This window comes from Prionailurus bengalensis, chromosome D4 (genome assembly GCF_016509475.1).
Source record: "Prionailurus bengalensis isolate Pbe53 chromosome D4, Fcat_Pben_1.1_paternal_pri, whole genome shotgun sequence".
Lineage (NCBI taxonomy): Eukaryota > Metazoa > Chordata > Mammalia > Carnivora > Felidae > Prionailurus > Prionailurus bengalensis.
Window position 1 is genome coordinate 39,626,859 of NC_057359.1, and position 27,885 is coordinate 39,654,743.

Genomic DNA, 27,885 nt, shown 5'->3' on the forward strand with positions numbered 1-27,885 from the left:
TTGGTGGAACATCAGAAGGATGGTTGTCAGTAGTATATGCATGAGTGAAGTGAGCCAGCATCCCAAAGAATTTGGTAATTGCCTGGCTCAGCTTATGGGTTTCTGAGATTTCGTTTCAGCCACCTCCATGTAAAGATGATCAGACTAAGGCCCAAAGACTTCTCCAAGATCACTTCCCTCGTTAGAAATAGAACCCACATTGGAACTTGGGGCTCTCACTTCCAGTCCCACACTCCGGGTAGAAGCGAAGTTGATCTCACTTCACAGACGGTCTGCTCAGACACCTGCGCATCAGCATTTGGCCACTAAACCCTAAACTTGTGGAGTGGAACACAGTGGCCGTCAACTTCATCCACTTGGCTTCAGCAAACCACGTCGGGAAGGAGTTCTTTACGTATTTTGTTCAAGGCAAGAGCATTATTCACCATGATGCTCTATTCTCTCAACCTATAAATTAGTGGTTCTCGACCCTGGCTAAACATTAGAATCACCCAGGGGAGCTTTTAAAAAATACCAATGCCCACACCACATCCCTAGAAATTCAGATTTAATTGGATTGAGGAGAGACCCAGGCACTGGTAAAATTTTTTTTTAAGCTCCCCAGGTGATAGTTGAGAGCCACCCCAGAGGATAAAGTGTTTCTCCAAAGAGTCCTAAGTTGGGAGGCTTCTTGTTCTATAGAATAGGGTCAGTATGGACTTGCTGTACCTTAGCGAATGGGAACAAACCTTTCTCTTTTAAATTTTTTTTTCAACGTTTATTTATTTTTGGGACAGAGAGAGACAGAGCATGAACGGGGGAGGGGCAGAGAGAGAGGGAGACACAGAATCGGAAACAGGCTCCAGGCTCTGAGCCATCAGTCCAGACCCTGACGCGGGGCTCGAACTCCCGGACCGCGAGATCGTGACCTGGCTGAAGTCGGATGCTTAACCGACTGCGCCACCCAGGCGCCCCCAAACCTTTCTCTTAAACAGGAAACTGACTGCTCTTCGAACGTTTTCCTTGCGAAGAACGCAAATTGCATTCCCAACTCAGAATGACGTAATTTGGAATCTCGTAACCCGGTCGTGGTTATTTACACCTGGCAATTTTTCCAGACTTTAACTTTGTAGGCCGTACTGCCTACCCAAAAGCTCTCAGGCAGTCCCAGAGTGAGCTACTGGTGTAGTGTGAAAGCTGGCCCACTGGAAGCAAAGTCGAGCAAAGGACAGAGGACTCACCAGCGTTTGAAGGGTTTGCTCTTTAGACATTAATACCCGTGGTACCCGCTGCAGCAACAAATGCCTTCCTGCCACTGGTATGGCAATGGAGCCTTGGTGGATGAAGAATGTAGGTCAAAGACAAAATAAGGAAACATCATCTCAGGCTTCTGCCTGGACAAGAGCCCAAGAAGAATAAAAGACAAGACTTTGGAAGACCTCAGAGGCTGCTAGTCTTCTGGAGTCTCACTTTGTGGCCTCTTCCGTTATAGGGGAACATCTCTACGTGACGAATTGCCAGCAACACTCACGCCTATCAGAATTGGGGGATTCACGGTGCTCATGTTCACTTGTGCAGGTTGTTCACTGCCCAAAGGTGCCTGGGACACGGGGGCTGAAATGTGCAGTGGGAAGCAGTGCTTCCAGGAAGGACAAGACGACTCTGTTTGTAGTTCACAGAAAGATGCTGCCCGGAAAGTGGGATCCCCAAAGAGGGATAAAGACACAACAGTTTTCCACGTCCTTGTCATAAGAAGCGGAGGCCTCGTGATGAAAACAGGGAAGAAGAGAGAAGAGCAAAGAGATGACCGAAAGTGTCAGGGTTCCCAGGGATCGTCCACCCTCCCTGGTGCTCCAATGCTCCAATATCAGTGCCTCTCGATGGTCGTTAAGGCTGGGCTAAAACAGGAAAATGTACAGGAAGCTGGTGAAATGTGGAAATGGAATATCTGTAGAACAGACAATAAGACCCAAGGAAAAAGGAAGTCTAAGGTGGGAACATTTTTTTATGTGCTCATTCTCTCCTCAACTGAAGTTGGGGCCCCAGCCATGGCTCACGGGCTTGCCCACTGCTGTGACAACCTGGTTCAGCTTCTGGGAAAGAGAAAGAAAGAGCAGGGATCCCAGCAACAGTCACTGGTGGAGGGCCAGGACGGGCGCCTCCACCAGTGAATGCTTCCAGATGCACTGAAGTGTTGTCCCAAAACACGGCTCAAGAAACAGCTTAGGTAGAGAGTGACTCCTCTGGAGGAAAAAAAAAAAAAAAAAATCAGTCATTTTGACAAGGTCAAAATACCAAGAAAACAGCATTCCCAATTGAGAAGTTACGGGTCAGGACCACACTCCATTAGAAAATGCTCTTTTCTGCTCTTCCCTCAGACATTTTGGCTCTGACATGATTTTTAATAAGTCCTCCCGAACAGCAACTCTCTGGGCACATGGTCTCAACTAAAAACATGTTAGTGGTTGGGTTTGGGGTAAGGGTTCTCTCCCCTTACCCATGACAAAAAGAAAGAGGAGGGGGTCAAATAATGAAGCTAAATAATCCCATCTGAGAACAAATGGTCCCAGGTGCTACTTGGGCACAGAATTAGTGGGTTGTAGTGTTGTCTGCACTGCTCAGAGGGACTCAGAGGGAAGGGAAGTTTCCCTCAGGATCTGAAAATTGGGGCAATTTGGATGATTTCCTCTTCGCTTGTACCTTGGAAAGGTAACCAGGGAGGAAGCCAGTGGAGTGAGAAGGAAGGAAGGAGGGAAGGAAGAAAGGAAGGAAGGAAGGAAGGAAAAAGAAAGAAAGAAAGAAAAGAAAGTAAGAAAGAAAAAGGAAGAAAGGAAGGAAGGAAAAGAAAGAAAGAAAGAAAGAAAGAAAGAAAGAAAGAAAGAAAGAGGAAGAAAGGAAGAAAGGAAGGAAGGAAGGAAGGAAGGAAGAGGAAGGAAGGAAGAGAAAGGAAGAAAGAAAGAAAGAAAGAAAGAAAGAAAGAAAGAAAGAAAGAAAAAGAAAGGAAGAAAGAAAAGGAAGGAAGGAAGAGGAAGGAAGGAAGGAAGAGAAAGAAAGGAAGAAAGAAAGAAAGAAAGAAAGAAAAGAAGAAGGAAAGAAAGGAAGAAAGAAAGAAAGAAAAAGAAAGAAAGGAAGAAAGAAAGAAAGAAAGAAAAAGAAAGAAAGAAAGAAAGGAAGGAAGGAAGGAAGAAAGAAAGAAAAAGAAAGAAAGAAAGAAAGAAAGAAAGAAAGAAAGAAAGAAAGAAAGAAAGAAGAAAGAAATGAGGGAGGGAGGGAGGGAGGAAATGAGGGAGAGAAGAAGGTCTCATTTACTGAGCACAGACAGCTTGCCCAGACATCGCTTGGCTTTTCCATATATGTGATTCCACGTAATCTCTAGAACACCACTGTGGGGTAGGTATAGTTGCTTAGTTAATAAGTGGCCAGGTTGTATCCCATCCAGGTGTACCTGACTTCAAAATCCTTCCCTTTTCCTTTTAACGACTAGTCTCCGCCAACTAGACACACATACATGTACACCTGTGTTTATGCATGTGCACACGTGTGTTTTATTCCTTAAGTGCTTCTTAATCTTGCCCTATCACCAAGCAACCAAACAATGAGAGTAAATTTCCTATGTCTGTTTTTTCTGCTCTTCTCAGACTCTAAATGGTTTTCCTCTCTTCAGAGTTACCACTAATGTCGTTTTCATCTGTCGTTGCCTTGTATCTTATTGAAAAAAGGAGAAGAGGAGGGTGGGGCCGAGGGAGATCATTTGTCCTGGCTCTTTGGCTTATTACTGGGCATAGACTACTTTTGGGGGGTGGGGGTGGGGTAGGGGGGATGCCCCCATTTTGCCAACCCCATACCATGCAGCTGTGGGAATTCTCTCGTCTGCTTTAGATAACAGTTCAGCCCTGTTTTGCCCACAACTTCTTGAGAGTTGAAGTCTCCTCCTTCACGGAGAAGACAACCATCCTTGGAGAAGCTTCTTTTCAAGCAGCCATTGTACAGTCCTCTGAAGGAGGGATTGCAGACCTCGCCCCCATGGCCAGGGGCCTCTACCTTTTTGGTTTTTCCCCCTGGGGAGATGGGGAGGGGCTGGAGGTGGGAATGTGTCTGATGAGGCTGCAGCCTGCCTCCCGTGGGTCACCTGCTGCCCAGGGGAGGAGAGCCATGGCCAGGTTTTCCCTGTGTCTCCCTGGAGCAGACACAGATGCTTCAGGAGGAGAGACGCTATCACAAAAGGGTTTATTAGGAAGAAAAAAACAAAAACAAAAACAAAACCAAAAACATGTGAAAGGGGATGGGGTGTTGGCAAGCAGGCTTGCTCCAAGCTCAGCCTCTGCTGTCTGTAGTCTCCATTTATTGATTCTTTTCTTTCTCCACTCCCCACTTTCCAAGGGTTCATATTCACTCCACAGAGAAAAGCAATCTCCAGGCAAAAATGGTTACAGTATTTTATTAAAGTTTGGTAGAGAGGAGGGAAGAGGAAGGACAAGGCTGGACTAGGGGGCACGGGGTGGGGGTGAGGGGGGTGATAATGTCTGCCTGAGAGCGAGGAAGAGAGAGGGAGAGAAAGGGAAGGCAGGCATGCATGAGAGTCTCAAGCAGCAGCCAAGAAGCAGAGAAAGGGCTGCTGGGGACAAGGAGGGGGGTGGTGTGCCAAAAGCCTTATAGAAAAAGAGCAAAGATCCGAACAGGAGGAATGGTTAAAAACCGAAGTGCAAATGGACCTTGGGATCCTCCCTGGGAAGAGGGCTACAAGCAAAATACAAGGCAGGATGCCGGGACACCTCAGAGTAACACAAGTCCTGAGGAGGCAGTTTGGAGAGGCCACAGAAATGGCCTAGCAAATAAAGAAACAAATGCCAGAGAATGCTAATATGCTGAGGGCCTTTAAAGAGAGGGAGAGAAAGAGAGAGAGAGAGAATGGAGGTCTGAGACACAGAGCGACATCAAGTGAAAGCCGAAGCAGAGCAGAGACAGGGACAAAACACACACACATAGCCAGACCCCAAGAGAGGGACACGGAGAGAGTCACACACAGAGAAAGACAGACAGGGCTGGGGGTGGGGGGGGGCGATGGGAGTGGGGCGAGAGGGAAAGTCTCCAGCCAAATGCGGGAGATTTGGCAGGTGGACAGCAGCAGCCGGCCAGGCAGTCACTGCACTTGCTGCGTCTAGTCTATTGTTGTCTGGAGGGGGGGAGAGGGAGTTGTTTGTTTGTTTTGTTGTTTGGCCTCTTTGTCTCTTTTGTTCCAAGCAGTTAGTTTGCTCCTTTCCCAGACACTGGGCTGATGGAAGAGCTTTATGGATTTTTCTTAAAGGGACAGGATTAGCTAGTTTACCAGTGTAGCATTAGTGATGCCTCAGTCCTAACCAGTTTCTACCTAACAGGCTATATATATATCTGTACTATTTTAAAAGATCAGAGTAAGGATGGAGTTAGTATTTTTGCTGTTTTTGTGACTGGTTAACAAGAATAAACGGGTCAAGTTCACCCTCCCCCCCCTCCCCAAGCATCCTCCTCCAGGGTTGCCAACACTGCCAGGGGAAGAAAGAAGGAAGGACAAAAAGAAGAAACCCCTACAAACCAAAGTAAATGGAAACCATACATAAATAGCTCCAAACATTGGTACATGTTCTACCCCTCTTTTTTAACCTAGGCATCAAGATGAGAAATATAAACTCAAGGCTTTAAATAACCACCAGAAGAAGGGCTTTGAAGGGATAGGGGTGACTGGGCCACAAGTCCCCTGACGCTCACCAGGCAGGCACGGAAGGCTCCCCCTGGCCTCACACCCAGACCTGTTTCCTGTAGGCCCTTCCCAGGCTCCATCCCAGAGGACAGACACTGGGCTGGGGGCTTGGGGAGCCTGTTTTGGGTCACCCCTTGGGGCTTGGCCTTCCTGAAGGAAGGGACTGTTAACACACTCAGGGTGCCCTATGCCGGTGGTGTCGGAGGGTAGAGAGTCACTCAGCTGACCTGAGAGCCACTTCTTATTTGTTTGAGGAGGGGTAGAGGAAAGGGGCATCCCGCAAGCCTCTGACTTTTTTGTTTCCGCAGAGACTCCTAGCTTCGCGTCCCTCCTAGTAATTTAAATCAGTTTTGGTCTAAAGCAGACAGCTTCTGAAGGAAATGAAATTTCAACACACTCCCAAATTCATCCACGTTTGATTGTGAATTCCATCTCTAGGCCTCCCTCCAAAATAATGCCCAGTCCTTTTTCTTCATCCTAACTACGCTTTTCCCTTGCTTGCTTTAAAGTCTAGGGTGCCGGAGATTAAAAATCATTACATACAATCCAAGGGCCTGAGGCCCTAGGAAGGGTTCAGAGGGGGTGGAGGTGGGAGAGGGAAGTGGGTGCTCCTTTGCCAACAGGATCTTTTATGTTAGAAGCAAACAGATCCGGAGTGGACTCTTCTGCCCTGGAAAGTGCGGCTGCCACAGTTGCAGGGTGCAGGCTGGCTCTGGGGGCAAAGCGGGCTGTCACCTCCGCCCCACCCTCTGGGAGTTTGGTACTTAAGAGGTACACAATTCTGTCAGCCGCTGGGGTTTAGGGGTGGCAGGGTGAGGAGTTAAAAAGCAAGCTGCTTGCACCTACAACTTATCCACCGCCCCCCCCCCCCACCATAACTTTTCTCCTCTCGGCCACCGTCCCCTTCCTTTTTTAAAGCTGCCATAGGTGTCCCGGCCCTTCGTCATTGAGAAGTTTTTGCTTCTGCTCAGGTGCCATGTGAAGGGGCCAGGGAAGTCCCGCCTTTCCAGGGTAAAGGAGGAGGGGATGCTGGGGGGGGGGGGGGGGGAGGAGATGGGACCTTGGTTCCCGGCGGGCCCAGTCCGAGAGAGGCCTGTGGGAGGTGCGGCCGGAGGGAGCGAGGCAGCACGTGGGACACGTGTTTGCCCAGGGTTTGGAAAGAGAGGATGTTGTGGGGCGCGGGTCTCCCGAGACTCCTGGGGGAGGGGGCATTGGTAGGCAGCTTCGATTTGGGTGGACGTCTGACGTCCCAGGTCGCACGAGGTAACCGAAATCCTGCTAACCTTGAGCGTAGAACTTGATTCGGATCTGGGCACGCAGGCGCAGCCCCGCTCAACCCGTTAGCTCCCACGGACATCGCTTAGGGGCAGGCATCCTCGGTGGCCAACGACCTGAGGAGCACACCCGGCACGTGGAAGGATCAAAGCAAAGTGCTGGCCACGACCCTGGCGGGGTCAAGTCCGATTCCAGAACCAGTCCAGCGGGGTTCAGGACGGGCCCTGCAACCCCAGGCCCGTGAGTCCGCCCCGCGCCATCCGAGGGGGATTTCGTTTCTATTCCCCGCACGTGTCCCAGCGGCGCACCAGGAGATCCAGTTTCGCCGGAACGTTCCCGTTCGTTGACTTGTTGGTTTGAAAGTTGAGGCCCCCGGGGTGGTAAGGCTGGCCACAAAAATTTCAAACCCCGCTAATCCTAGACAAAATAAAAACACAATAGGCCACAAACCAACCAACTTGGGGCACATTCTGTGGTGGTCTCCTGGCTGGGCACATGGAACTGTGCAACCTGGAGGGAGTGAACCTTTCTACTTCTAATGCCCAGTGTTGTGTGGGAAGACCTCAGGATGGAGTTACAGCCGGGTCCCCCGTCCACCGCATGCGCCCGTCTTCTAAAGAAGAATGAAAACAGCCCCCCAAACCGGCCGCATCCAAAGCTCCGCGGGGTGGGGGGCAAGGGGCGCCGGAAGCTTGCTTAGAGCCCGAGCTTTGGCACGAATTTGCCTCCCACCGAGACGCAGGGTCTCCCAGGGAGACGGAACCCAGCCGGAGAAATCGCGGCCTGGGAGCCCCTGGCCCCCACTCGGGAGCCAACCCGCCCAGCGCGAAGAGTGCGTCCCCCGATCCCCACGCCGGGGAACTGCAAGGCAGGAGGACGCTCAAGGCTCCAGCAGGGTGGAATCCTAGAGACAAAAAAAATCTGAAAAGAAAAAAATAAATAAATTTGAACAAAACTAAACTACAAGCCCGCTGGTCCCCGCCGAAAGCGAGGTGGGGGAGGAGGGGGCGGGAACGGCCGAGGCGCAGAGTGGGGGATGCGAAACGAACTCCGTCCCCTGCAGAGTCGGTGCCTTCGGGGGCTCCAGCACCGCGCGCTCCCGCCGGCAAGGTTTGGACTCACGGGGGAGGGGGAGGATGGGAGGGAGAGGAGAGAAGAAGGATAGGTGGAGGGGGAGAAGGGAGGTGGTGGTTCTTTTTCTCCTCCAGCCAGCGCCAGCCGAGGCGAACTTGCGGTGGCGGAGCTCGAGAAAACTTTGGAAAGTTTCGGGAGCGCGGTTAGTGGTGGAGGCGCAGGGCAAAGAAGCAATGCTGGGGTGGGCGCTGGGGAGCGGACGGGGTGCTCCTGGGAGGCCAGGTCCTGGGGTGGTTAAAGATCCAAGCATCCTGGGTCAGGTCCGCCCCCGGCCGCAGAGGCTTCGAGGCGCTGACTGCGGGACGTTTCCTTAAGAGATGGACAAGACAAGACCGCGGGTTCGGCGGTCTCTGCCAGTGCGGAAAGCACTGCAGGGCGACGGCTCGGAACAACAGCGGGAAAGGCTCGTCTGCCAAGGCGGGATTAGATCCTCCCGCCCAGGGGCCCCGTCCCCCATCTTCCCCCGCCCAGCGAGGGCCGCGCGCGCCAGGGATCTTTGGGGCGACGCGCGCTGTTTCGAGTCGCGCTTCGGCTCTCCGCGCACCACGTGCGCCCACGGCCTCAGGCGGGGATGTTTGGGCCAGTGCCCCTGAAAGAGAGGGGGCCACGCAGCCAAGACCAGGCTTCGGCCACGTTCGGCCCGCGCACCCTTGCTGGGGGCAGGATAAAACGGCCCAACCCAACTTTTCCCTGCGCCCTGGGAAGGAAGCGTGGTGCGCCCGCTGGAGCGCGAGGCCGCCGCCGCCCGTTCCACACGCGGCCTGGCTTTCTGCTTTTCCTCACGGCGCACCAGGGAAAGGCAGAATTCAGTGATATCATCCAAGTGTCACGCAGTCTTTTCCTCTTTTCCTCTGGAGCCTAGTGTATTTCGAAGGGGTATCTCCCAATTCTCAAATAAATGTCTTTCTCTCTAAAGCCTGGCTGGGTTCTGTAGTAACCATTGAGGCGAAAATGACCACACACACACAAAGAAAGAAAGAAAGAAAGAAAGAAAGAAAGAAAGAAAGAAAGAAAGAAAGAAAGAAAAGGGAAGAAAAGAAAAGGAAAGAAAAGAAAAGAAAGGAAAGAAAATTAAAGAAAAAGAAAGAAAGGAAAGGAGAGGAAAGGGGGGAAAAACCCAATCAGTTGTGAGTTTACAGCCTGAAGCGGCTTATTTGGGCCCATTGAACTCCATTCCAGACCGCGCAGCTCACCCTATTCGGGGAGAAGCTGGAGAATGGAGACAAAACAAGGTTATTTAAAGTGACTCCCGGAACGCGACTTCATTTCCAAAACTCCTTAGGTGTCTGCTTCAGGGCTCCAGCTCAGCGCGGCCCGGGCAACCCAGCCTCGGATGTTTACACCGGGCCAACCCTCGGGTGAAACTACCTGTTGGGAGAATGCGCAGTCTAGACTTTCGGCCCTCTTTTCTCCCGCGCAATCCCCGCAGCGACGGGATGGTTCTGGGTTTGGCAGGACTGGGGAGAGGACAGAAGAGCCGGGAGCAGCGGACAAAGTCAGCAGCTCCTGGCTCTACCCAGCGTGCTGCGGGGGCTCTTTGGAAAGTGGAAGCAGTCCCTAGAACGCTGTGCGGGGCCCTTGGCTGCAGGGATGCCCCCAAACTCTCATGATTCTCGTAATTCCGAAACCACGAAGCGGTGCGGTTCGTGCCGGCTTGGTGCAAGTCTAACTTAAAGAAAACACACACACACACACACACACACACACACACACACAAAGCCTCCTGGCGGCTTCCTCGGCGCGCACCCCCACCCCGCACTCCAACAGCCCACACTTTTCCCCGCACCGAAATTCACTTTACTACTTAAAATTCGGAAAACTCCGCCGCCGCTTGGACGCGCGGCAACCCAGAGGCTGCTTAAAGCTCTTGCACGAGTTGCTTGAGGGAGATCACTCTGCTCTTGCGAGCACACAGAATCTCTGTATCTTAAAACAGACTAACCCGACGAGGAAGCAGAGTTAGCGGTGACAATCTGAGTAGTCTTTGCAGCCCGTTGGGGGAATTTTCGGAGCCTGGGGGACAGGGAGCTTGTCTCGCTGGAACCGGTGGGAAGGACGGTTCCGGCCGGGCCCTGGGGCTGGAAGTCTCATTTGGGGAGCGCACAGCCCGGGTTTGGCGCGCGCGTTTAATTACGTCCTTTAGGGCAAACTCTCCCGCACAGCCTGCGCCGACATTACTTCTGGGGGGATGTGGAGGCACAGGCTGGACTAAGCCGGGAAATCCCCCCTTCCCCAGACTCGGAAACCACTCCGCATTTTGTCTCCGATGCGGGTTTCTGCTCTTTGATAGCGAACTGCACTCAATTTGGGGAGCAGTGGGACTTGGGAGAGGCCCTACCGACCGGCCCGTTTGGGGTCCAAGGGTAGGGAAACTCTTTCTCCGTGATTGGGGGTACGGCGGCGCTTTATTTCTCGGGGCATGCGCTCACATTTTCCACGGTCGCAACGCACTCGGCTTAAAACGAAATGGGGACAAATATGAGGCCACTGCAGGGAAGGAGGGGGGTAAGCCTCATCTTGCTTAGGATACTCGTTCTGACAGCGAAAACTGCCGGGCTGCGCCGAAGAGCGAGAATTTATTAATGAGAATTTATTGCACAGGAACGAGAGTTGAGACTTCGAGCTAAAAGACGGCTCAGGACGCTTCCCGCGCGGCAGTCTTTTATGATCCTGCCGCATTAGTCTGTTTTGCCCCTAAGTCACACCCCTATTCCCGGTCTTAAGTGGCATTTCCCTTCCCAGTGTGCCTCTTTCCTGTGCCCACTCGTCCGGGGCTTCGTGTTGCCCAGGACATCTCGGCGTCTGGAAAAACTCTCGCAAACTTGTCCTTCGCCCAGTGCGTATGCGCGGGTGGGCTCTCCCCGCGCCGCCGCGCCGCAGCCCCGGACCCTCCGGGGCCTGGGAAACCCGGTGCATTTTCCAGCGCTCAGCCTCTGCGCTCCTGTTTTATTTCAGTTCAATCCCAGGGGCACGGACCCAAGGATAATAAACAATGCTGCTTATTAGAGATACAAACGGGCGCAGAAAAGAACCACGCGGAAAAGCAAGCACAGAGACATTTTAACAAGTGGCCATGCATTCAGAACTGTCTTTGAAAGTGACTTGTAATGTACAATGGGAGGGAGCCTCTCCAAAATTACAGAAATTCTCAGAATGTAGGTTTGTCAAAGGATGATGGCCGGAGCTATTTTTATTTATTTGGTTTTGCCTCTGGAAATCAGGCGGAGTTGTTGCTACCTGCCCAAGCCTCTCTACAAGCTGCCTCCCCCTCCCTTATCCCCCTCTTAGATCGCTAGGCCTCACACACAAAAAAAGGGAGGGGTCTTCCAGGTGTGGGCATCCTTTGCTACCGTTATTTCAGATCCCTCAAGGGTTGAAAACACTGCCTCCCCTTTAGGCAGTGACAACACGGGCTTTGGGGGAAGATGTCATCCTAACGGGTGTGGTCAACTAATTCAGAGATACGGGGGATTTTTTTTTTTTTTTGTATATATATATAAACGCAGATACCTTGTGAGTGTTGACCCTGAGAGTGGAGGCTGGTGATTTCTCCTGAGGTGCGGGTGAAACCGATTTCTGCCCTGCCTGATGGCCTTGGGAAAGGGCCTCCCATCTGCTCTGATCGCCTCCACCCCTTCCAATGTCAGAAAACCTTCCTGCCTGCAAATATTGGCACTTTGCTACTACTGACAGGCGGTGCTGCTTTAAATAGGAAGAAGACCGCGGGGCGAAAAGAAAGTCACAACCTTCCTACCCACCAGACTACCTGCCTCCGGTCCCCAAAGGCCAAGCGCTGGCAAAAGAGACTTACAAGGAAAACCTCCGATTTCGGAGCAGGATGGGAAATGAACCAGCTGTGTGTTCCAGGAACAAAATCTCTCTTTGATTCTCAGTAACTGGGGTGCCCCAGAACAGGTCTCCCCTGTTTTAGTGCCTGAGCGCCTGCACTTCCTATGACCCTGTCTCTCCACTTTTCCATTGTTGTTGTTCAGATAAAGGTAAACGCTGGGGGAGCTTCAGCGGTGCTTCAGTTCAGTCCGCCTGGGCAGCAAGTTCCTTTTGACTTTATCCAGAGTGCGGCTGTGCTTCTGGCGGTGCCAGGGGTGGGTCTGGTCTCACCACAGCTAGCCCCGCACCCCACACAGAACTCTCAGCCTCTGGACCTGCCTAGGGCTGGCTCTGGCTGGGTCTGGGGCCTCTCTTTTGAAATGCACCCCTCTGCCAAGCAAGGGCATCTCCTTGGAAATGATCATGGGGCCAACTGCACCCGAGGAATAGCCCAAACCTTCCCTCCCCAGCTCCTACCTAAGTTGATGGCTTTAGGTAGCGTTCATGAATTTTTGTTTCCTAACTTCAATTCTGAATGATCTTCAGAACTATTGAGCTGTCTACCCTAGAGGCCAGCTTCTCCTAGGAAGGGAAGGGTTTGTGCCGGAATAGTTAAAGCTTGAGAGGCTGGCCTCTGCACAACTGTGGCTGCATTTTAGAGGGGGCCTCAGGCATTTTGGGTGCTGGACTTCTTCCCACTGTTTTCCAATTCAATTGGACGGTGCCTAGTAACTTTATAGAGAAGGAAACTGAGGCACAGAGGAGGGACTGGGCTTACCAAGGGCATACGGTGAGCTGAGAGCAGAGTCTGCACCAGACCCCAGGTTTCCTGATTTGAAGTCCGTTTGCCCCAGTTTTGAGGCTGGTGTAGCTAACAAGACACTACTGTTCAGGAAACATCCACTGTGTGCCAGACGCTTTACATAGGTTGTCATTACAGTAACCCTAAAGAGCATTATTAGCCCCAATAAAAATTTGTAAAAATTATAAGAGTAACATATGCATAAATCAAAATATTTCAAATAATCCAAAAGGGCATAAACTGAAAGTAAGTCTCTTCCTCTGCCCCCTCTTCCAGAATAATGCTGATACTTTTCATTCCTTTAGTGGCTCTGTCCTTATCTAATAGACGTCACCATTACCTTCCGAGTGAGGAGGGGGAGTGTCCCAATCAGGATAACCAGCTGTGGCTGCCTGTCTCAGACCCAGCACCACCATGACTGTCTACCTTAGGGAAGGTGAGGAGTGGGGAGAGACAAGAGGCGAGGCCACAGATAAGAAGGCTCAAGTCAGAGTTCATGTCACCCCTTCCTCTCCTCTCCACCTGCACCTGTTAATGCTACAGTTTTCCGGGAGCTGAGACCATAAGCTCTCTCGGTGCAGGTAACCTGATGGCCATTTGTGAGGGCTGCATTCCTTCCAGGCCTCGGTGCAAATGCACAAACAGCTTTCCTTGTGTCCCTGTCACCTAGCTGCTGTCACCCCAGTGCCGCCTGCAGCCTGTGCTAGCTCTGTCTGGGACTGGGGCAAGCTTCTTCAGCTTCAGATTTCCCTGCCTGTTGCTCGGGGTTGTTGGGAGGCTCAAATGAGAGACGGGGTGACAGGGGGTGGGAGGGGGTGAGGACGGGGGGGGGGGTGGACTGTAAACTTGAAATCTCTTTATGTAAATAGAGTCGCTGCTTTTCAAAGGTCTGGTTAGGACCCTGTGGCCCTTCAGTTCAAGATGGTGAATGTTCAGGGTTGTGTGCAAAAGGGTGTGCTTGGGGGATATGGGGATTTGCCTTCGGGTGTTGTGCATATAGGAGCAGGTATAGAAGTACATCTTAAAGTGGAAGGGGATGTTCATTTTTCCGTGAAACATGGGAACACCGAGTCTTTGGGATCAGGGGCTGCGGTGAATATGAAGATTCCCTTCTGCGGGAGAACACAGAGAGCCAAGTTGGTGAGGGCAGAAGGAGGCACTTCCCGGCTTGGGGTGCACAGTGGGTGGGTAAGAAGCATGGCTGAAGGGATGATTCAGCCTGACCCTTTGGGTAGATGTCCCCCACCAAAGGCTGATGTTAGACGTTCAGGAGCAGAGAGGGTGAACGCTGGGATAAGCTTCCCAGAACCGATCATTTCATTGTTTGCAACTATTTTTGTGAGTGGAAAGGAGAGGGATTTTAGAGGATGCGTGTGATAATTCTTTCAGGAAAAGCTAGTCCTGTCCTCGAGAGTTCCTCATTCTGGAAGAATTGCTAGAAAATCCTGAATTGGTGGCAGAGGGCAGCGGGGAGGGGGCTCCAAGTGAGAGCAAGTGACAGGCCCTGGCCGTGGGCTCCTCCAGAAGAGGAGCAGCTGGGGAGGGGCTGGTGTCTCTGAAAAGCGCTTCTAGAAACATGCACAAGACCCTGCAGCATGCACCGATCTGAGATGGTACAGAGGGAGAGTGTGAGCGTCCAGGAGGAAGAAAAAAACGGTTTTAAGATGAATGAGGGGGGTTGGGGAGTGGGCTGGTTCCAGAGAGAAACCGTGAAAGGAGGGAAAGTCAGATTTCTTTTTTTTTTTTTTTTCTTGAGGCCCAGCCAGACTTCAGACTTCAGAGAGCCTGCCTTCAATGCCTGTGTCAGGACAAAGGAGGCTGCGCCCCCTGGTGTCAGACTGGCAGTCAGCACCGCTCGCTGCGGCAGAAACCTGAGGGTGGGGAAACCAGGGTCCAGCCAGAAAAGTCCACGGGTCAGTCAGATGCCTTTTCTTCTGTTTGCTAAGGGAGTGGAAGTTGAAATAGCCTTTGCTTTCTCAGATCTGGGGTCTAAATCTAGACTGTTTCAGAGAAGGAGGATTTTTGTTGTTTTACGTGCAAGTTAAGTCAACAGGACAGTACCTATTTCAAAGTAGCCTGGTGGGGTAGCAAGTCCACCGACCGGAGAGAAAAGACGTGCATTTGAGGAAGAGTGTTGGTCTGGGGCGAGTCATTAAATATTTCAGAGCCTCCCTTTCCTTGGCTTAGAACCAAAGGGGTTAGACTAAGATGGCTTTTAAAGTTTTTCTCAAGCTCTATCCAATATTGGGATTTATTCATCGCCACACTATTATTCTCCGAGAACCTCGAAATTTGGACCTCATTATTTTTATTTGTCTTATGGGCATGCGGGTACAAATGTTTCAGCATGAGCTCCCTGATTCTGAGCAAAGGTGTTTGTGTCCCCTTTTCTTTTAAAACGGCAAAATATGCCTCTTTTCAGCACGGAAGCCATCCCTTCACCCTTTATGGAGCCTCCTGCAAAAAGCAACAGAGTGAGGTCTCCAGTCTCTGCTCTGCTTCTTTTAAAACTAAAGTAGGAAAGTGTCGTGCTGGAAATTATGCCACTGAGTGTTACATGTGGTAGGTGTGAATATATGCTTCAACAGTTCCAGGCATGAGACCAAAAACGTCCCCAGAATTAGCAGAGTTTTCAGCTATAATCTGGCTAACATTTCTACGAATAGGTACAAAGACCAATTTGAGAGTATGTTCTCTCTAAGGGGCTGTCTGGTTGGGATTCCACTGGAATTTAAGGCCATCCCTTGGACGGCCAGGTGATTTTAGCGGGATCAGGCCCCGGAAAAATGCGGTAGGGGCTCAGAGTCCGCTCTCCTAAAACCCGCAAGTCGAATCACTGCGACGAGCGGTCATTTGTACCTCACGGCGATTGACTTCGCCCTTCTACACCGCACTTGAACTCTTATCTCTACCCAGTGGCTACCTTTGCTTTTTGTTTTTTTTTTTTTCAATTTTTTTTTTTTTAACGTTTATTTATTTTTGAGACAGAGAGAGACAGAGCATGAACGGGGGAGGGGCAGAGAGAGAGGGAGACACAGAATCGGAAGCAGGCTCCAGGCTCTGAGTCATCAGCCCAGAGCCCGACGCGGGGCTCGAACTCACGGACCGTGAGATCGTGACCTGAGCTGAAGTCGGCCGCTTAACCGACTGAGCCACCCAGGCGCCCCTGCTTTTTGGTTTTAAGCCACGGATCGCAGGCCTGCGGGAGGATCACTTGGGTAGTCTTGCGGATGTGGAGGGTGCGCTAGGCCATTGTCCTGTACCCCGCAGGGTCACTACTCCATACACTACACGAGAGGACCGGTTCCTCCGTACGGGAGAGGGGATCAGGAGGAAGAGAAGCAGTACAACCAGATGAGCCATGGCAAGGGTTGGGGGCCAGAGACTCGGAGCACGGTGCTTCTCTGAAGTGAACAGCTGCATTGTGGGCCGCGTGGACCTCCAAAGTTCATAGGTTGAAGGCCTAGCCGCCGGGACTGCGGGCTACGACTGCATGTGGACATAGGGCCTTTAAAGATGCTCTTAAGTGAAAAGGAGGCCGTTAGGGCAGCTCTAACCGTTGTGACCGGGGAAGTCCTCTTAAGAAGAGGAGATTAGGACAACAGCCAGGTGCTGTGGGAAGACCACACGAAGACACACCAAGAAGGCGGCTGCCAGGGACGGCCAAGGGCTTGGTGGGCAAGCCAAGGGACGGCGCCTTAGAAAAAAGGGACTCTACCGACACCTTGTTCTCAGACTTCTGGCCCCCAGACTTGCGAGGAAATAAACTCCTGTCTTCTACGCCACTCAGTCTATGGTACTTTGTCACGGTGGCCCTAGCAAATGACTCTAGGTCGTAACTTGGCGCCCGCCAATCCTGTGGATCCATTCAGGGATGCAGCCCGGAGTCACCGATGTTTTTAGTTTTTAAGAGAGGTTAAGAATCTTTTGCTTTTGACACGTTGGGAGCAGGGTGCATTTCCCGAACACGCAACCGGCGCGGTCACGCGGCACCCCACGCTTGGCCCAGGAAGGGCCAGGTGCTCTGGCTGAATGTTCTGCTATGGCCATGTGGAAATTCGTGGATTTGAAGAAGGGCCTGCATTTTTGTGTCGCACGGGGCGCAACAAACCACGTAGTTCGTCCTTGTTGACAGCTAACACAAACTTAAAATACAGTGCTGGTTAAGAGTATGAGAGCCGAAACAAAATAGGTCCGAGGCTGGGTGTAGCGTGGGACACTGGTAAGAACTTTGCGTCACCAGTTGGATACAGAGAATCCTTCCAGTCTCTGGGACACCTGGGCGGCTCACTCGGTGACCCTTGATGCTGGCTCAAGTCATGATTCATGGGATCGAGCCCCATGTCGGGCTCTGTGCCGACAATGTGGAGCCTTCGTGGGATTCTCTCTCTCGCTCTCTCTCTGCCCTTCCCCCCCTGCTCATGTGCTCTCTTTCTCTCTAAAATAAATAAACATGAGGGGCGCCTGGGCGGCTCAGTCGGTTAAGCATCTGACTTTGGCTCAGGTCATGATCTCACAGTTTGTGAGTTCGAGCCCCACGTCGGGCTCTGTGCTGACAGCTCTGCTCTCTGCCCCTCCCCCCGACTGTGCTCTGTCTCTCTCTCTCTCTCTCTCTCTCTGTCTCTCAAAAATAAATAAATATTTAAAAAATTTTAATAAATGACCCCCCCAAAAATTCCTCCCATTTCTCTGAGAACCCCTGGGGAAGAATTTATGGGACCCAGAGATTTTCTGGGGGTGGGTGGAAAGGCACAGATATTCTGCAGGTTTCATTCCCTGGGATTCTGCATGAGCTAGTGTGGCCCTAAGATTCTGGCCCCCCCCCTCCCCCCCGCCCCAGGGATGGGCAGTGAGAACTTCACAATAGGAATACTTTGATGAAAGGCCCAACATAAGGAGCTAAATGTTTGGTTTGGGGGAGGGGGCAGGGTTGGGCCCTGCGTACGGCTGATGCTGGAAGCTTTTCCAGAGTCATCCATCCAGGCACTGGAGTTGGGCTTTGGAAACCGCGTATGCTTGTTCCCCAGTATGAACAGTAGGACTCTGAGGGGCAGTGCAGCCCAATGTCAAGGCAGCATGGAGACACGGCGGTGAGAGAGGAACAGTGGTGGGAGAGGACTGGCTAGACTCCAGCTTCCTGCCTGTGGTGTGTGACCAGGATTCTCGCTTTGGAGCCAGTCAGCCCCAGGATTCTTGAGGGGTTCTCTGTTGGGCCGAGCTGCAAGAGAGAACCCTGGCCTGTTTTAAGGCCGACCCGAGCACTTAATTGGAAGTAAATAATAGACTTCCATTTCATGGTGCGTGCCATAGTAGTTGATTCTAATTTGGAAGGGGCAAGCTGTGCCCCTGATGAAAGGAATGTAGTCATCAGGGCTAGAGTCATGGGGATATTATGGGGATATTACGGGGAGATCCTGTGTTTAAGGATATGCACTGATTTATAGAAGCTCACTGAAAATATTATAGTGGAATGTTTGGTCAGGAGGTCTGCTTTTTTGGTTCTATTTCTGCCCAGTATTGGCGAACGGGTGAGTGTAAATTTTAAAAGAAGTAATTTCTTATGCACATTTGTGCAAACTCCCTAAGGGGAATCAGTGAAAGACTGTTTGAGACACTGGATTTCTTGGAAGAAAGTTGCTACATAAATTAGTGTAGAGCTTTTTTTTTTTTTTTCCATGGCAGGTTTGCAGGACCCTCTGAAGAACCCTCCCATCATGGAAGGGAGAAAATGAAACTCTCTACCAGCGTCTATTAGGGAAGCTAAATTTCTCTCTTTCCGGCAAGTTTCCCAAACCTCATGACTCTCATTTCCAGACCAAAGAGTAAGGTTTTATTTTTATTATTCTTTATACTTGGCATATGGAGGAGAGTCCCACAATGGGGCAGGCCAGACTTAGGTACCCCAGGGGGAATTCAGACACACCTACACAGTGCACCCCAAGCCAGCTCCTCCTTTCTCCTGACAGACAGTGCCCTCCTTCTCCCTGAAGTGTATGAACAGGACTCCCCCTCAGAGCTGAGCCAGACCCTGGATTCTCAAGGGGTTGGGTGAGTGGCCCAATATTTAAGATGATTGAAATTCTATGTGTGGTGTTTCTGATTTAATTCCTGAATGACAGTTCCCTTAAACATGTGGGAAATAAGAAACCTCACTAAAAATTTTAATCTAAAAGACCATTCGATTCGGAGAAATGAAACTACGTCCACATAAAAGCTTGTGTTTTAAAACAAGTTTTAAATGAATGTTGACAACAGGATTATTCACAATGGCCAAAAAGGGGAGACAATCCGAATGTCCATCAACTAATGAATGGGTGAACAAAAATGCGGTACATTCACACAATGGAATACTATTTGGCAATAAAAAGGTATGGAGTATTGTTACATGCTACACTGATGAACCTTAAAACATGCTAAGTGAAAGACGCCAGTCACAAAGGCACCCATATCGTGTGATTTCATTTGTGTGAAATTCCTAGAGTAGACAAATCTACGGACACGGAAAATAGATTAGTGATTGCGGAGGGCTGGGGGTCAGAATGCAGGCATTGAAAGATGACAGCACAATAGGACAGGGTTTCTTTTTGACGCTAGGAAAATGTTCCACAATTAATTCACTGTGGTGGAGAATGAACAACTCCGAAAATGTATCAAAAAACACTGAATTCTGGGGCGCCTGGGTGGCTCACTCAGTTAAGCGTCTGACTTCGACTCAGGTCACGATCTCACAGTTCATGGGTTGAGCGTCGTGTCGGGCTCTGAGCTGACAGCTCAGAGCCTGGAGCCTGCTTCGGATTCTCAGTCTCCCTCTTTCTGCCCCTCCCTTGCTTGTGCTCTCTCTCTCTCTCTCTCTCTCTCAAAAATAAACATTAAAAAGAAAAACACTGAGGGGCGCCTGGGTGGCGCAGTCGGTTAAGCGTCCGACTTCAGCCAGGTCACAATCTCGCGGTCCGTGAGTTCGAGCCCCGCGTCGGGCTCTGGGCTGACGGCTCAGAGCCTAGAGCCTGTTTCCGATTCTGTGTCTCCCTCTCTCTCTGCCCCTCCCCCGTTCATGCTCTGTCTCTCTCTGTCCCAAAAATAAATAAACGTTGAAAAAAAAAATTAAAAAAAAAAAAGAAAAACACTGAATTTTGCATTTTGAATGGATGAATTCCATCATGTGCAAATTATATCTCAATAAAATTGTTAAAATTGTTTAAAAGAAATGATACTTTTAAAAAGACCATTGGTTTATGTCTCTTTTTCTGAAGCTGATTCCCTTGGGACGCAGGTATCCAGGCTGAAAACCGGATTTTATGAGCTGAGGAAGATGACAATGTGAAAAATGGCGATTTTCCCTTAGGCAGAGACCTGATTTGCAGATCCCTTCATACCCACAATGCTTGTGCCTACAGCTGCTTTGAACTTTGCTGAAAAGATTTTTCTTAGCTTGAAATCATTAAAATAGGTTTAAACGGCACTGCAGTGGCTTTATTGTTGTTATCTATTCCTTTCCCTCCCTTTAAGTAATAGCACCCCAATATCCTCTTAAGGAACCACCCACCTCGTTTTCAGTTCATGTGGTTTGAATATTGCTGACCCTACGCCTTAGGCTCTATGAGTCAGGCCTGACCAATCAGCACATTTCATCCAGTGGTGTGTCAGAGCTGGCTCATCCCAGCTTATTCGAACCAACTGGTAAATTTTTAGGAACTTTGTGAGCCAGTTGCTAAATATGATCACTATTAAAATTTTAAGTACATAAATTTATAATTAAATACATTATACTTAAAATGGAGTTATTAGGCACTCAAAACTCATCGCCTCCTAATTATTTGAATACATTCTACTATTGCCTGTTCTCCTGAGGTTACTTACATCTATCAGATCTGCATGATTTAAGTGCACCCCTGTGTGTCTCTTTTCAACCCCATGTTCAGTGACTTCCTGTCAGCAGCTTGGCCTTGGCCATGGGCAGTGTTTATACATCACAACTATGTAAATGCTGTATATCAGGGCTTCTTCTTTCCTGTCAAGGAGAGTGTCAATCATCTGCCAGCTGTAGTGGCTTAAATAGTGCCCCCCCCAAAAAAAAAAGATGTTTGTGTCCAAATCGGGGTAGTTGTGAATATAACTTTGTTTGGGAAAGGGATCTTTGCAACTGTGTTTAAGATAAGCGTCTTGGGGCGCCTGGGTGGCGCAGTCGGTTAAGCGTCCGACTTCAGCCAGGTCACGATCTTGCGGTCCGTGAGTTCGAGCCCCGCGTCGGGCTCTGGCTGATGGCTCAGAGCCTGGAGCCTGTTTCCGATTCTGTGTCTCCCTCTCTCTCTGCCCCTCCCCCGTTCATGCTCTGTCTCTCTCTGTCCCAAAAATAAATAAATGTTGAAAAAAAAATTTAAAAAAAAGATAAGCGTCTTGAGCTGAGAGCATCCTGGATTATCCCAGGATCTCTAAAGACAATCACACGTGCTCTTATAAGAAGAGGCAGGGGAGTTCGACACACACACAGATAATACAAGGAGGCAATGAGACCAGAGAGATTGACTGAAGGAGTGCAGCCATAAGCCAAGGGATGCCTGCAGCTGCTAGAATCTGGAAGAGGCACGAAACAGAATCTCCCCTGGAACCTCTAGAGGGAGCACAGCCTTGCTGACACCTTGACTTTGGAGGGTTAGCCTCCAGAAATATGCAAGAATAAATTTCTGTTTTGAAGCCACCCAGTTTGTGATCATTTGTGATGGCAGCCACAGAAAACTAGCCTACTGGCACCCACTGGGGTACTATCGTACGACCAGGGATGGGCATGTTACCCCAGTTAGGACAATGGGAGGGCAGCTCCGTGAAAGAAACCATCTCCTTCTACTAGGGGTTGCCAAATGGTGCCATTTTTGCCACCATACTTGCCTAAGAATGAAAACAGCACAGAAAGTTGTCAAGTAGACATCTGGAGAGAGAGAGAGAGAGAGAGAGATCCCAGAACAATGTTGTTTGAGAAGCTGGACCTAGTCTACTACTGGAATTCTCTATTGCACGAACGCATTAATTTCTTTTCTTTTTAAACCAAGTTCCTGACCGATATACACATGTGAATTTTAGGGAACATTTGAAAGTGTTCTTTTGCACGGACAGGGTTGTAAATACACACGGTTGCTATCATTTGATCAGTTATTGCTGAAATCAGGCATAACTAACAAAGACAATCAGGGAAACATATAACAAACAGTGAACGATCTGAGATCTACCTGAATTCGATCGTGTTCATTTGTTCCACAAACACTTACTGAGCCCAACCATGTTTAAAGTGTTCTACTCAGGGCACATATCCATACATTTAACAGCTTACAACTTATTTGCCAGTAAGGAGTTTAGGACAGCTCACATTACTGAGGTCACCAGCAGTATTAACTTTTCATGACATAGCCCATATTTTTCTGGACAGTACTAAATTCATATAATTTCCTTATTTTTCCTAAAGAGAATTTGTTTAATGTACAATGAAAATATTCTAACTTCTTTACGAGATTCCATTTAAGTACATTCACAAATCATAAAAAAAAAAAAAAAAAACTTTTGGCAAATTGAATATTTTAAGTTGGGAATTATTCTTCTGGTGATTTTCAATGACACTGTGCCTTTGCTAATTTTGTACTTCTCCAGAATTTTTATTCTCCATTATCTTAGTAATTTGTTAGCATGGATAGGCACATTTCTGAACGGAGGGTGTCACAGGAAATCCCAGAGATAGACATACTGTATTGAATATTTTTAAAATAAAAGGAAAATCTTTTTACATCCAGAATGTCTACCTTTATTTTTTTTTTAGTTCAGGAGATTTAAAATTAATTCTGCCCCCATAATTCTATTTTTTTCTCATACCTTTCAAATAGCTTTTTTTTTTTATGAGCACATTCTTCATGTTGGATGAATTCCCAGCCAACTTTTTAAATCTAATTAAACTCACCTAAGTTTAACTCAGATAGCATTTGTGGTTAATTTCTTAATGGTTGATAAACTGGAAACCCATCTTTGGGACTTATTAAAAAAAAAAAAGAGGTTCCTGAAGGTTGCTTATTGCTAAAAAAGCCCGTTGCTAATAATGATGTCACAAACATCAATAAACTAATGCCCATTTGTCTGGACTTAAAATAGAATAAACTTTCAAATGCAAATATCCAGGGGCACCTGGGTGGCTCAGACTTCAGACTTCAGCTCAGTTCATGATCTCACAGTTTGTGGGTTGGAGCCCCATGTTGGGCTCAGTGCTGACAGCTCGGAGCCTGGAGACTACTTTGTATTCTATGTCTCCCTCTTTCTTTGCCCCTCCCCAGCTCACGCTGTCTCTCTCTCTCTCTCTCTCAAAAATAAGCAAACATTAAAAAAATGCAAATATCCAAATATTATATTATTCTTTTACACTTTATATTTGCTTATAGCTTTGCTTATCAAAGAAAGAATTGTTCTGAGTATTTTCAAGGCAAAAGTACCAACAACAACAACAAACAAACAAATCCATAAACAAACACATAAGGAACAAGCAAGCAAACACACACACAAGCACACACATGTGAGGCATAGGGAATAAGAGATTTCACTAGGACATACAGTAGACATTAATGAAGCAACAATAATTCAAGTCTACTCTCTTTCCAGTCTGGAACAATCCTGTTTGCTATGAAAAAGTAGCCACCAAAATCTTTTGGGAGATTAGCATCATTATCAATACGGATTTCAAGGAAAACGTGAACAACATAAAAACTTAGCTTTCAGATTCCCCATTTTTATAGCCCCATAAAACCTAAAATAAAAATCGGGAGCACATCCAGTTTATCAAAGAAAGGTCAACAACAGACTCAAAATAAAAGTTTAGGAAGTCACTTTCTATTAACAAAAGCAGCTTTTAAATATTACTTTTTCTTGATAATTCTGGCTGAGAAGAACCCAAGCAAGTTAGCTTTTATCCCTAAGGCCAAAAAGAAACTCACCACCAAAGTGGAAATACAAGGCACCGGAAAAAATCAGTGATTTGTTCCCTGATGGCAACTTTATGCCAGAGACACAAGAATTTCTTTACACGAACTTGTTTTCTTCATGTGGAAAACACTGATAGAAATCTAGGTGAATGGATATAATTAAGTAGTTGTGTGGCTCCAGCTCTAAAATGCTTTTTTTTTTTTTTTCCATCAAACACCTCAGCGTTTGCCCAGTAACGAGACGAGAGGAACAGCCTTCTAAGAGTGAAGCCCTCAAGACGTTTCCAAGCTGCCTGGACAAAGGCTTGGAATGACTACAATAGTGAACCATCCTGCCTTGGACTTGAATCTAGATCGATGACCTAATACATCTTTTCCAACTCTGACTGCCATGGTTTTATGAGCATCAAGGACTGGGCGTCTGCCATTGTCAACAAGTAAGGCCTCTCCAGAGCTTGAACATCCACAGAAACTCAAGTACCCCGCTCCCCCCCGAAAAGCACAGATCGCCCAGTCTCCCAGGGCTCTGCGTGCTGCCTCTAGCTTTCACGTGTGACACAGAAACTCCTCTTTGGCAGGATTCATTCTTAAATAAAGGAAGTGTGTCCGTTACTCTCCCCTGTTATCTTGGTTTAAGAACTCTGAGTCAGAGCAGATCTCTGAGAAACTAATTAAGCTTAGCTTAAGGGCCTCTCTTTTTCAGGGGCCCTTCCAAAGGGCTGTACCTAATTTTGTATTTGTAATTTTGCATTCTTTTTAAAGTTATTTCTTTATTTATTTTTGAGGGAGAGCGCAAGTTGGGGAGGGGCAGAGAGAGAGAGAGAGAGAGAATCCCAAGCAGGTTCCGCGATGCCAGTGCAGGCCTGGACTTGGGGCTGGAACCCACCAACCTCAAGATCAGGACCTGAGCGGAAGTCAAAGGCTTAACCAACTGCACCACTCAGGCGCCCTGGTCACTTTGCATTCTTTTTAATAAAAAGTCCCCTTCATTGTATAAACTATAGCCCTCCCGCCCCATCCCAGGCGATAGGGATCTACCCTTGAGCTAGGTAAATTGCGCCAAATGTTAGTTTGATAAAAGTGTAAAAATTAAACACAAACTCCCCTTCACGTTTTATGATGTCCCCCCCCCCACCCCCCTTCTGGCAAGTCATGGTTAAAGAGGAGACCTCTTAGAGTCTCCGGTCCTCAGCTGTCCTCTCAACTACAACGTTGGCTCAAAAACTGGCTGTGTTTTAAATTTATTCTCCTTAGCTCCTCCTTAGCTCCACACGCCATTGTGGGCTAATTATTACAATAGCTTGTAGACTCTAAAGGCCAGAAGAATTTCCACGAGTGGCCTCCCTTTGGTTACGTGGCATCCCTGTTCCAATTTCAGCTAAGTTGTGTTTTCCAGTAAAGTTAATGGATTTGGCCTAGGCTTCTATACTTGGGTAACAGGGCTCTCAAGGGACCAAGCTACAGAAACATTTATTTTTTCTGATCACAAAAGTAATGGCATATCTATATGAATATATATACACACATACAGAAGTAACTTGAAACATTATAATAATGCATAGCTTTGAAAGTGAAAATCTTCCATAATCCCACACAGCTGAGAAAACCCGTTAACATTTTTTTTGAAGGCATATATTAAAATTTCATTTATTATTTTACCAAAAAATGGGATTATACTTCAACTTCGAAGCAAGCTATTTTCCACCTAGCACTATGTCTTAGACATCCTTCCATGCCACTCTGTAAAAAAGTGATCTTTTTAATCTTCTTTTTTGATGGCTCCATGGTTTTGTACTCTATGGCCAGACCATGCAATCCTTAACCAATTGCCTGTTAACGACATTTCGGTTCTTTCCAGTTTTCCCTGTAACAAATATTCTTGCAAACATCATTTTACACTTACATCTTCGAGCGGTTGTAGGGGTGTTTCTCTATGATGAATTCCCAGAAGGTGAATTATTACGGGGTCAAAGGTTATGAGCATTTCATTTTTAATAGCTATTGCCAAATTGCCCTCCAATAATTTTATACCGATTTACGCCTTCAACCACGCTGTAAGAAGGAGCCTGTTCCCCTCCCCACCCCCACCCCCCGCCCTTAGCAACACAAAAACCATGCAATTTAGGGATGTCTGATGTGAGTTAGGAGTTAAGAGGTTCAGTCTGGGGAGTGTTTTGCCTTGTGAAAAGCTAACAAAGACATCAAAAGTCTCCCCCTTTCCTTGATGAACCCCCGGCTCTGAGTGAGCCAGTACCCAGACATCTAGTTAACATGAGAGGTTCAAATTCTAACACCTAATGCTTGCATCTAGCTGATTTTGGGGGGGGATGATTTGTCGCTGAATGTATAAGCAAATGTGCTAGCTATAAAATACTTAGTAACCTAATTATTAGAGAAATATAAATCGGTCTTGACTTTCTCACTGCTGTCTTAATGTGAACGACACATTTAATGTTAGAGCATCAGTATGTTTCCATCTGCAAAATGCCTTGATTTCACCTTTTCGTTGATTGGTGCGCAGTAATTTGGAAAAACCTATTCTTTAAAGACACGCAAAAAGTGGCTTTGAGTCAGCCTATTAAAGAGGAGCAAGGTTTGCCAACATCCAGTCTTCAAGAATTCATTTTTTTTTTAATTTTTTTTTTCAACGTTTATTTATTTTGGGGACAGAGAGAGACAGAGCATGAACGGGGGAGGGGCAGAGAGAGAGGGAGACACAGAATCGGAAACAGGCTCCAGGCTCTGAGCCATCAGCCCAGAGCCCGACGCGGGGCTCGAACTCACGAACCGCGAGATCCTGACCTGGCTGAAGTCGGACGCTTAACCGACTGCGCCACCCAGGCGCCCCTTGAAGAATTCATTTTGAGGCTTACTACAGTTTACATCTCCAGAATTAGGATCGTTGGGCGTTAGATGGGAAAAAACTTTAGGGGTTATCTAGTCGAAAGACTGAAACTCTATTCCACAAAGCCTTGGGGCTGCTTCAGGGAGACAGAAGACGTTGGTGGAAGAGGAAGTCAGCCCGCCATTAAAGGTTCATGGTATTGCAATTCTAATTCCACCACAAGAGCGCTGCTCTGATCTGCTTCCTATGGTGGGTAATATATTGTGTTATATGGAGCAAGCTGATCTCTTATTTTTCTCTCCTGTTAAGACAGACACGATGACAGGGCTTACTGAAGAGTAGTGGAGTTTTGGGGCTCAGCTGGTTAAGCGTCCGCCTTTGGCTCAAGTCACAATCTCCTGGTTTGTGAGTTCCAGCCCCGTGTGGGGCTCTGTGCTGAGCTCAGGGCGTGGAGCCTGCTTCAGAGTCTGTATCTCCCTCTCTCTCTGCCCCTCCCCTGCTCTCATGCTCTGCCTCCCTCTTTCTCTCTCTCAAAAAAAAAAAAAAAAAATAATAATAATAATAAATTAATTAATTAATTAAAAAAAGAAGAGTCGAGAAGGTTTGTTTGTTTTTTCTTTCTTTTTAAGTAGGCCTCAGGCCCCACGTGGAGCCCGACATGGGGCTGAAACTGAAGGCCCTGAGACAAGACCTGGGCTGAGATCCAGAGCTGGACGTTTAACCGACTGAGCCACCCAGGTGCCCCAAGAGTAGTGACGGTTAAATTAAGTAATACTATACACTTACAGTGCTTAGCTTTGTGCCCTAAACATGCCAAGGAACCAAAAAGTGTTTGCTAATTTACTATTTAAGGTTGTCCTTTGAAAAGGGATTTTGTTGCTTCAAGATACATTTCAAAACCGCCCATTTACTTTTACATCTATAAAACAAGGTGATTATTCCGGATGGAGTGGCTTTAGATTTTATTTATTTCCCGCTTTCCAATCCAGTGATCTTACTCGCAGATTCCAGCGCACTTTGATGGAGAATGCTGGGGGGCTCTGATCGTAACTGGCCTCCCACACACCAGGTGGCGCCACCTGCCATCCAGCTGGGCAAGACCACGGCTTGTCTATCTGCCTTGCTCTTGATTTAGGAAAGAAACATGACCTTGGGAAGAAAAGTGTCCCTTGCCCTGTGGGAGAAGTTGCCCACGGGTTCACCCTGAGAACTAAACATGAAAGTTGGAAAATGCTAGAAACATTACCTAGGTGCTATCTCTTCTGTGATTATGAGGACAACTGAAAGGAGTTCAGAAGTGGACACTTCAGCCTTCTACAACGAGCTGAATTTTCTA

The 27,885-nt window shown here is 48.3% G+C and overlaps 1 protein-coding gene and 1 long non-coding RNA gene across 14 annotated transcripts in view; one reads left to right on the top strand and one right to left on the bottom strand.

Annotated features, from left to right (window-relative positions):
• Positions 1-24,316, top strand: part of LOC122475350 — a 46,489-nt gene extending 22,173 nt beyond the window's left edge. The window contains exons 2-4 of one of the 6 annotated variants that reach the window (XR_006295153.1): positions 18,438-18,577; positions 18,722-18,803; positions 23,939-24,316. This is a non-coding gene — a long non-coding RNA (uncharacterized LOC122475350). Of the gene's footprint in view, positions 1-18,437; positions 18,578-18,721; positions 18,804-23,927 lie in introns of all 6 variants that reach the window. The other 5 variants (XR_006295149.1, XR_006295152.1, XR_006295151.1 and 2 more) reach the window with 5 other exon arrangements.
• The window catches only part of NFIB (nuclear factor I B), a 458,039-nt gene that overhangs the window by 267,410 nt on the left and 162,744 nt on the right, over positions 1-27,885 (bottom strand). The gene's annotated exons all lie outside the window — the stretch shown is intronic.